Below are 9214 nucleotides of genomic sequence, written 5' to 3' on the forward strand. Positions count from 1 at the left end.
ATCTGCCCTTTCTCTATGTTCAACCGAGGTCCTGCTTCCATTGTTACGGTCATCACGTGTGTGTCACTGATCACAAAATCCATGTTTAATTTCTTGTTTAGTGTTCTGGGGTTTATCAAGGTCGCTTGTAGTGTTCAGCTCTAATTTATAATGTGGCTGCCCCCAATAACTCCGGACATTCCTGTTTCATAGACAACAGCCCTAAGGTCACTACAACAGGGGGGTGGGCATACTCTTTGAAATGTTCAAACACATCCCCCAGTTCAATGAGGTCCCTACACATCAATCATCATGACAGCTTCAAAGGAACAGATGCACTATCTGGTTAAATAAACACTCACTCTAAAGCGTGAAAACTTCCTGACAGGAAGTACATATATGGGCACTTCCTAGAGAGCGTGAGAACTTCCTGACAGGATGTCCTGCAGGATGCCCATATATGGGCATACACACCTAACCCATAAAGTAGGGTCATAAATCACACGTTTGACGTGTGCCGTTTACTGTATTCTCTCTTACATACACTCAATTAGTATTTGGTAGCATTGCCTTTAAATTGTTTAACGTGGGTGAAACATTTCGGGTAGCCTTCCACAAGCTTCCCATAATAAGTTGGGTGAATTTTGGCCCATTCCTCATGACAGAGCTGGTGTAACTGAGTCAGGTTTGTAGGCCTCCTTGCTTGAACACACTTTTTCAGTTCTGCCCACAAATTTTCTAAAGGATTGAGGTCAGGGCTTTGTGATGGCCACTCCAATACCTTGACTTTGTTGTCCTTAAGCCATTTTGCCACAACTTTGGAAGCATGCTTGGGGTCATGCATACTATTATTTGTAAAGATGAATTTGGTACCTTCAGGCGTTTGGAAATTGCTCCCAAGGATGAAGAAGACTTGTAGAGGTCTACAATTCCTTTTCTGACGTCTTGGCTGATTTCTTTTGATTTTCCCATGATGGGCTTCATCCGTATATTCTTATGGTAGCTGTAGTTGTAACCCTTTACTAAAATCTTGAACTATATCTACATATCTATGGGGGTTGTGAGCCGAAAAGTATTTCCACATCCTCTCCTTAAAAGTTCTGTTAAAGCGTACACATCACAGACAAACTGAAATGGTCAACCTCAGGAGGCTGAAGAAATTTGGCTTGTCACCCTAAACCCTGCCAAACTTTTACAGATGCACAATCGAGAGCGTCCTGTCGGGCTGTTTCACAGCCTGGCACGGCAACTCCACCGCACTCAACCGCAAGACTCTCCAGAGGGTGGTGCGTTCTGCACAGCGCATCACCAGGGGCAAACTACCTGCCCTCCATGACACCTACAACACCGATGTCACAGGAAGGCCAAAAAGATCATCAAGGACATCAACCACCCGAGCCACTGCCTGTTCACACCTCTACCATCCAGAAGGTGAGGTCAGTACAGGTGCAGCAAAGCTGTGACCAAGAGACTGAAAAACAGCTTCTATCTCAAGGCCATCAGACTGCTAAACAGCAATCACTAACTCAGAGAGGCTGCTGCCTACATTGAGACCCAATCACTGGCCACTTTAATAAATGGATCACTAGTCACTTTATACAATGCAACTCTATATAATGTCACTTTAATAATGTTTACACAAGCATTTCGCTACACTCGCATTAACATATGCTAACCATGTCTATGTGACAAATACAATTTGATTTGATTTGAGTCTCATAGGAAAGGATCTGAATACTTACGTAAATAAGGTATTGAATTTTTTTATAAATACGCAAAAAAATCTAAAAACCTGTTGTCGCTTTGTAATTATGAGGTATTGTGTGTAGATTGATTAATTTTTTATTTCATTAATCAATTTTAGAAAATGGCTGTAATGTAACAACATGTGGAAAAAGTCAAGGGGTCTGAATGCTTTTTCCAAATGCACTAATAAATATTCGCAACCGCCCGACTATATGTGATGAAGTGAAAATCTGGTTGCGTACCTGTTACGAGAATTATGTTCTCAAAGTTAACTTCAATTAAAATATTCAGTCTGCCACCCAAAATGTGTGAGATTCTGGTTGAATGAAACAGACGGAGGCCCAGCTTACAAGAATCAGAAGTGTTTATTCACGAGTGCTCGCTCCAGTCCATTGTACAGAGACATCGATTATTTACCACTCCTTATTTACGCACACACATACACACAAACGTTAAGGCCCCAGATCTCTTATCACTGTAGATCATTACCCAGCCAACAGTTTCATTCCTCTGAGATTAGGGAAACTCCCTCTCATATCTTAAACCCTCAGAGTTCAAGCTAGGGCAGGTCAACCACAGTTTAACAGTTCTTGGTGTTTACTCAAACACACAGGCACACATTCTTCAGACAGAAATACTCCTCAGTTTCATCAGCTGTCTGGGTGGCTGGTATCAGACTTTTTCCACCACTGCTGAAAGGGCTATAACATATTTAGATAGGATTCTGCAAGTCATCATGGCTACAGACAAGTACGGCCAAAAGATGGGCTGACACCAACAAACTCCACTAAAACAATGGGCGTAATGGAAACAGGTTGTCTTTGTCCCTTTTCCCGCATGGTGTTCCCTCTGGTTTCTGTTATGTGTTTTCCCTCTCTTTCTTTCCCTGTAACTCTCTCTCTCTCTCTCTCTCTCTCTCTCTCTCTCTCTCTCTCTCTCTCTCTCTCTCTCTCTCTCTCTCTCTCTCTCTCTCTCTCTCTCACAGAACCTGTTTCTGCTGTGAGACTGGTGGCCAACAACTTTTGGAATTCAAAAGTGCTGTCAGTCTGTTTTGCTCTTTCTCTGGCTCCTCCCTCTTTTACCGCTGGCTGAATGGCAACTCAGAAGTCACAGCCAGTAATGGTATTCAGCTTAGTGATGGGAACAGTACTCTCACCATAGTCAATGTGACTCGATACAACGATGGGCCTTTTAGCTGTGATGCTTTCAACGCCGTCAGTACTGGAACCACTGAGCCTCTACATCTCAATATCAGCTGTGAGTATGAGATGTAACGCCCACACTAACTCTACTTGATGAATTCACATATTTTGGCTGCAGTCCACATGTCAAGCTTTGACTCTTTACAGTGATTTGGGAGTGACATTACAATCAAATGGCCAATGATGTATGATTTATCATGATCAATTGATTTTCTTCTAAACACATTGGCTCCCTGAATATCCCTTCATGCGTCTGGTTCCTCTCTACCACCAGGCCTCATTGAGTATCTACTACATTTCCATAGTAGATAAACTATATATCCAAAAGAATGTGGAAACCCATTCAAATTAGTGGATTCGGCTATGTTAGCCTCACCCATTGCTGACAGGTGTTTAAAATTGAGCACACAGCCATGCAATCTCCATAGACAAACATTACTGAAGAGCTCACTGACTTTCAACGTGGCATCATCATAGGATGCCACTTTTCCAACAAAGTCAGTTGGTTAAATGTCTGTCCTGCTAGAGCTGCCCCGGTCAACTGTAAGGGCTGTTATTGTGAAGTAGAAACATCTCGGAGCAACAACAGCTCAGTCGCATAGTGGTAAGCCACAAAAACTCACAGAACGGGACCGCCGAGTGCAGAAGCGCGTAGCGGCAAAAAAATTGTCTCTCCTCTTCAACATGACAATATCTCTGTGCACAATGGCAGGTCCACACAGAAAATGGTTTGTCAAGATTGACATGGAAGAACTTGACTGGCCTGCACAGAGCCCTGACCTCAACCTCATCAAACACCTTAGGGATGAATTGGAATGCCGACTGCAAGCTAGGCCTAATCACCCAGCATCAGTGCCCGACTTCACTAATGCTCTTGTGGCTGAATGGAAACAAGTCCCCGCAGCAATGATCCAACATCTAGTGGAAAGCATTCCCAGAAGAGTGGAGGCTGTTATAGCAGCAAAGTGGGGACCAATTCCATATTAACGCCCATGATTTTGGAATGAGATGTTTGACAAGCCGTTGTCCACATACTTTTGGTCATGTAGTGTACCAACACTATCTGTTGAGTCATGATAGTAATGCATATCTCCATACACAGATGGTCCAGACGGTGTGTCCTTCACAGTCTTCAACAACAGAACCATGAGATACAGCAACGTCACCAGACAGATCACCATCAGCAGTGGGTCAGTGTCGGTACAGTTGGCGATCAATGGCAAGAAATGCATTCAGTAGAGTGAATCCATAAAATATATTTATTTAAACACTAATTTTATGTACGTAGTGCCATGGTCCAGGGCAATGTGAATACATAATGTAATAGACTAAAACAAAAAAAAATGTAGTTTTATATTAGGGTGAAATAATGTCATGTTTATTGATAAAACCGAACATGTTCTTTCTTGTTCAATGCCAGACCACAGTGTACTTGCTGTGATAAAAGGAGAATGGCTATATTATCAGGAGTGTTCCCACTGGCTTGAAATATATAGAAAGAGAAAATACATTGCACCATATTCAACTGTTTAAATGAACTCAGCTAAAAAAGAAATGTCCTCTCTCTGTCAATTGTGTTTATTTTCAACAAAAAGAAAACTTAAAATAAATATTTGTATGAAGATAACAGGATTTAACAACTAAGACATAAACTGAACAACTTCCACAGACATGTGACTAACAGGAATGGAATAATGTGTCCCTGAACAAAGGGGGAGTCAAAATTAAATGTAACAGTCAGTATCTGGTGTGGCCACCAGCTGCATTAAGTACTGCAGTGCATCTCCTTTGCCAGTTCTTGCTGTGAGATGTTACCACACTCATCCACCAAGGCACCTGCAAGTTCCCGGACATTTCTGGGGGGAATGGCCCAATCCAACAGGTCCCAGACGTGCTCAATAGGATTGCGATCCGGGATCTTCGCTGGCAGAACGCTGACATACCTGTCTTGCAGGAAATCACGCACAGAACGAGCAGTATGGCTGGTGGCATTGTCATGCTGGAGGGTCACGTCAGGATGAGCCTGCAGGAAGGGTACCACATAAGGGAGGAGGATGTCTTCCCTGTAACGCACAGCATTGAGATTGCCTGCAATGACAACAAGCTCAGTCCGATGATGCTGTGACACACCGCCCCAGACCATGACGGACCCTCCACCTCCAAAGCGATCCCGCTCCAGTGTTCAGGCCTCGGTGTAACGCTCATTCCTTCGACGATTAACGCGAATCCGACCATCACCCCGGTGAGAGAAAACCGTGACTCGTCAGTGAAGAGCACTTTTTGCCAGTCCAGTCTGGTCCAGTAACGGTGGGGTTGTGCCCATAGGCAACGTTGTTGCCGGTGATGTCTGGTGAGGACCTGCCCTACAACAGGCCTACAAGCCCCCAGTCCAGCCTCTCTCAGCCTAACGCGGATAGTCTGAGCACTAATGGAGAGATTGTGCATTCCTGGTGGAACTCGGGCAGTTGTTGTTGCCATCCTGTACCTGTCCCGCAGGTGTGATGTGCGGATGTACCGATCCTGTGCAGGTGTTGTTACACGTGGGCTGCCACTGTGAGGACAATCAACTGTCTATCCTGTCTCCCTGTACCACTGTCTTAGGCGTCTCACAGTACGGACATTGCAATTTATTGCCCTGGCCACATCTGCCGTCCTCAGGCCTCCTTGCAGCATGCCTAAGACACGTTCACGCAGATGAGCAGGGACCCTGGAGATATTTCTTTTGGTATTTTTCAGAGTCAGTAGAAAGGCCTCTTTAGTGTTCTAAGTTTTCATAACTGTGACCTTAATTGCCTACTGGCTGTAAGCTGTTAGTGTCTTAATGACCGTTCCACAAGTGCATGTTCATTAATTGTTTATGGTACATTGAACAAGCATGGGAAACAGTGTTTAAACCCTTTACAATGAAGATCTGTGAAGTTATTTGAATTTCTACGAATTATCTTTGAAAGACAGGGTCCTGAAAAAGAGACGTCGATGTCCGTTACATGGTTGGATTTCTTTTTGTTGTCTGTGATTTCCTGTAGACCCTGCCACATACAGTTGACGTCGGATGTTTACATACACTTAGGTTGGAGTCATTAAAACTCGTTTTTCAACCACTCCACAAATGTCTTGTTAACAAACTATAGTTTGGCAAGTCGGTTAGGACATCTACTTCGTGCATGACACAAGCAATTCACAGTATCACAATTCCAGTGGGTCAGAAGTTTACGTAAACTAAGTTGACTGTGCCTTTAAACAGTTTGGAAAATTCCAGAAAATGATGACATTGGCTTTAGAAGCTTCTGACAGGCTAATTGACGTTATTTGAGTCAATTGAAGGTGTACCTGTAGATGTATTTCAACGCCTACCTTCAAACTCAATGCCTCTTTGCTTGACATCATGTGAAAATGAAGAGAAATCAGCCAAGACCTCAGAAAAAGAATTGTAGACCTCCACAAGTCTGGTTCATCCTTGGGAGCAATTTCCAAATGCCTGAAGGTACCCTGTTCATCTGAACAAACAGTAGTATGCAAGTATAAACACCTTGGGACCACGCAGCTGTCATACCGCTCAGGAAGGAGACGCGTTCTGTCTGCTAAAGATTAACGTACTTTGGTGCGAAAAGTGCAAATCAATCCCAGAACAACAGCAAAGGACCTTGTGAAGATGCTGGAGGAAACGGGTACAAAAGCATCTATATCCACAGTAAAACGAGTCCTATATTGACATAACCTGAAAGGCCGCTCAGCAAGGAAGAAGTCACTGCTCCAAAACCACCAATAAAAAGCAAGACTACGGTTTGCAACTGCACATGGAGACAAAGATCGTACTTTTTGGAGAAATGTCCTCTGGTCTGATGAAACAAAAATAGAACGGTTTGGCCATAATGACTGTAATATTCATATGTGTAAACATACTGAATAATAATTGGATGCATTTTACCGCCGTATCATACTGTGCTATGATTGGTTAAGACCACCCAGATGGTTAGGTCATGGTCAGTTGATCATGGTTGGAGATAGGTGAACATGCCAGTTGTAGCTAGCAATAAAGAGCTACGTTAAGAAATATTCTGTAGTACTGCGTTTTATTCTTTTGTACAAAGCGTACAAAACAAGACAATGACCATCTTTATGTTTGGAGGAAAAAGGGTGATGCTTGCAAGCGGAAGAACACCAACCCAACCGTGAAGCACGGGGGTGGCAGCATCATGTTGTGGGGGTGCTTTGCCCCAGGATGGACTGGTGCACTTCACAAAATAGATGACATCATGAGGTTGGAAAATTATGTGGATATATTGAAGCAACATCTCAAGACATCAGTCAGGAAGTTAAAGCTTGGTCGCAAATGGGTCTTCCAAATGGATAATGACCTCAAGCATACTTCCAAAGTTGTGGTAAAATGGCTTAAGGACAACAAAGGCAAGGTATTTGAGTGGCCATCACAAAGCCCTATAGAACATTTGTGGGCATAACTGAAAAAGTGTGTGCAAGCAAGGAGGCCTACAAACCTGAGTATATCAAGCATTCTTGTTGGAATATGACTCTGATTTGAATATAAATTTCTTAATTGTTTTGATAAAGTTGTTTTAAACAAACTATTATTTTAAATAAATCTGAATGTTCAATAATGGTACACAGTGCATTCATTCAACATATTCTACAGGATATGGAAGGGAAAGGTATGTGCTGATTTAACAGAACAATATTAACACATCACTAATACTCCTTATTGTTTTGTGCTGACTGAAAACAAGTCATAAAGCATACCTCATTTGAGACAGTATAGATTATGCTGTAAATTCCAAGTATCACACACTTCAAACCCTTAAATATAAAGCGGTGTTCCATACGCCCTTGACCCTGTTCAGTGTTTACATATGTCAACATGTTGGTGACATTCATAAGGAATGACTCTTCACAACAGCACTGCATGTGAGCTGAATCTGCTGGGGGTAGGACCACTATACCATTATTCCTTTGAATGTCATTTACCTGTCAGGAACACAAAGATGGTCACCAAGTTATGGATGTTTTTAGCTTTACAGACAAACAAAACTCATTACATAGTATTCTTGGAAGCAACTATTAAATACCTTACAATTATAACTTTAGCTCTAATGATTATCCACAGAATTACAATAATTCTATGTGGTAGGTCTCTTGTTCTTGGTCCTCATGCCCAGTAGTAATACCCAGACACCCGATACTACTACTCCTAAATATAGTCTACGTTTGGTTAGATAGTGAGATATACAGTGAGCTCCAAAAGTATTGGGACAGTGACACTATGTTGTTGTTTTGGCTCTGTACTCCAGAACTTTTCCATATAGGGTACATCATTTAGAAATTACAGCAGTTTTTGTAAATAGTCCTCCCCCCATTTTAGGGGACCAAAAGTATTGGGACAAATTCACCTATGAGTATTAAATGTAGTCAAAAGTTGAGTATTTGGTCCCATATTACTAGCATGCAATGATTACATCAAACGTGTGACTCTACAAACTTGTTGGATGCATTTACTGTTTGTTTTGGTTGTGTTTTAGATTATTTTGTGGCCAATAGAAAATACCCCCATAGTCATTGTATCATTTAAAATCCAAAGTGCTGTAGTACAGAGCCAAAACAACAAAACATTTGTCACTGTTCCAATACTTTTGGAGTTCACTGTATCCAGTATAAAGAGCATAATCAAAGTTTACACTGTGAGTCCTTCATTTGCTGTGGTGCCATAGTCAGTGCGTCACAGTTTGTCACACTTTGTGTGTAAAGGTGACCTTGTGTGTGTCGAGGTGTGTTACTCTCTTTCAGGTGGGTTGTGGGTTCTAGTCCCAGATACAATTCAACACATCTATTGTGTTTGACAGCTGTGATGTATTACAGTGGCTTGCGAAAGTATTCACCCCCTTGGCATTTTTCCAATTTTGTTGCCTTACAACCTGGAATTAAAATAGATTTTTTTTGGGGTGTTTGTATCATTTGATTTACACAACATGCCTACCACTTTGAAGATTCTTTCTTGTGAAACAAACAAGAAATAAGACAAAAAAAACTGAAGACTTGAGCGTGCATAACTATTCGCCCCCCCCCCAAAGTCAATACTTTGTGGAGCCACCTTTTGCAGCAATTACAGCTGTAAGTCTCTTGGGGTATGTCTCTATAAGCTTGGCTTATAGATTGGATTGAGGTCTGGGCTTTGACTAGGCCATTCCAAGACGTTTAAATGTTTCCCCTTAAACCACTCAAGTGTTGCTTTAGCAGTATGCTTAGGGTCATTGTCCTGCTGGAAGGTGAACCTCCGT

This window comes from Salmo salar, chromosome 02, assembly GCF_965601325.2.
Source record: "Salmo salar chromosome 02, fSalSal1, whole genome shotgun sequence".
NCBI classification, from domain to species: Eukaryota; Metazoa; Chordata; class Actinopteri; order Salmoniformes; family Salmonidae; genus Salmo; species Salmo salar.